General features: G+C 34.6%; 1 non-coding gene across 1 annotated transcript; it reads right to left on the bottom strand.

Annotated features, from left to right (window-relative positions):
• Nucleotides 1–606: 606 nt before the first annotated feature.
• On the bottom strand, nt 607–678 carry TRNAP-AGG (transfer RNA proline (anticodon AGG)). The gene has a single exon. It is a non-coding gene; the product is annotated as a tRNA-Pro (tRNA).
• Nucleotides 679–1,458: the final 780 nt, after the last annotated feature.

Here is a 1,458-nt window from a genome sequence, read left to right as displayed (position 1 = left end):
GTGAATTGAACTCGGGACCTCTCGCTCCCTATACGAGAACGAAGCAATTGAATAACTGAAACAAAGGGGCATTCCGGAAGACTGAAACCAAAGGGCATTCCGCGAAACTGAATAACACAAACAAAAGGGCTTTCCGAGAAATGAACTCCAGACCAACTTCTCTGTTCGTCCGTAAGAATGAATCCACGCTTCTCTCTAAAAAAAATTGAATGACTGAAACAAAGGGGCATTCCGAACAATTGAATAACTGAAACCAGGCTTCTCTAAAGAAATTGAATGACTGAAATCAGGGGAAGTCCAAGAAATTGGATAACTGAAACAAAAGGGCTTTCCGTAAATTGAACTCTGGACCTCTCCCCCTCTAAACGAGAACGAAACAATTAAATAACTGAAACAAAGGGGCATTTCGGGAAATTGAATAACTGAAACAAAACGTCATTCCCTGAATTGACCTCGATATCTCTCGTCCCTCGGCGAGAATGAAATCAGACTTCTCTAAAGAAAACGAATGAGAACAAAATTATAATTCTCTACAGAAAATGAATGAAACAACAGGGCATTACCTGAAAATGAATGAAAAAACAGGGCATTACCTGAAAATACAAAGGGGCATTCCGAGAATTGAACTCGGGACCTCTCGCACCCTAAGCGAGAATCATACCACTAGACCAAATGCCCTTGGACGAGCCGTAACTTTCTGTTTTTCCTCTACGTAAACCCATCCATATATCCAAGATATCGGACCATGACACATTCCAAGCACGCCAAGGTTTGAAACGTAGAATCCCTAAGGTATATTTTACGGTAGAGAAACCTAAGTACTGGCGTGATTCTTCACTTGCCCAAACAAGGAATTTCTCCTAGTAGACTTGTCATAGGTTTGGGAATGGTTCCATTAGTTTTAGTATACTGGTTGCGTAAGCTCCATGGGAAAAAAGGCGGGCGTTATTTATGTAAATTTGTTAGGAGAGTAGAAATTTGATAAAAAAAATAAAATAAAAAGTCAATGGATTTTCCTATAATCGTGTTAGAATTTCCATTATTTTCTTAGTTAATTTGTAAATTTTCTTAAAATACCCGGAAAAAAAAAAAAATTGGCCTTGTGCAAACATGGAGTTTTTGAGATGGTATTTTTTTTTTTCCAAATCTCCATCTTATTGTTTAAAATTAGTTTTTGGTGGTATATATAAATTGAACACAAATTTGTGATAAATATATTAGGACAAATTTACAAATAAAAATAAATAATTACTTATTTAAAATTTTAACATCAAATAAATTAATAAAATATTATATTATATGTTTTCTGTGTGAACTGAAACGTTTTTGAAGGCTTTTGGTTTTTGGAAACATCAATATCATTAAATAAACACTTTACTCTATATATGAAATATTTTGACTATTTATAAGTATATATTGGTTTCATCCTACCTTATCAATAAAAAGGAGGAAATCACC

Source organism: Pinus tabuliformis, chromosome 8 (assembly GCF_031772625.1).
Source record: "Pinus tabuliformis cultivar Carrire ecotype Pingquan chromosome 8, CPIR1, whole genome shotgun sequence".
NCBI lineage: Eukaryota > Viridiplantae > Streptophyta > Pinopsida > Pinales > Pinaceae > Pinus > Pinus tabuliformis.
This window is presented reverse-complemented; position numbering and strand designations above follow the sequence as displayed.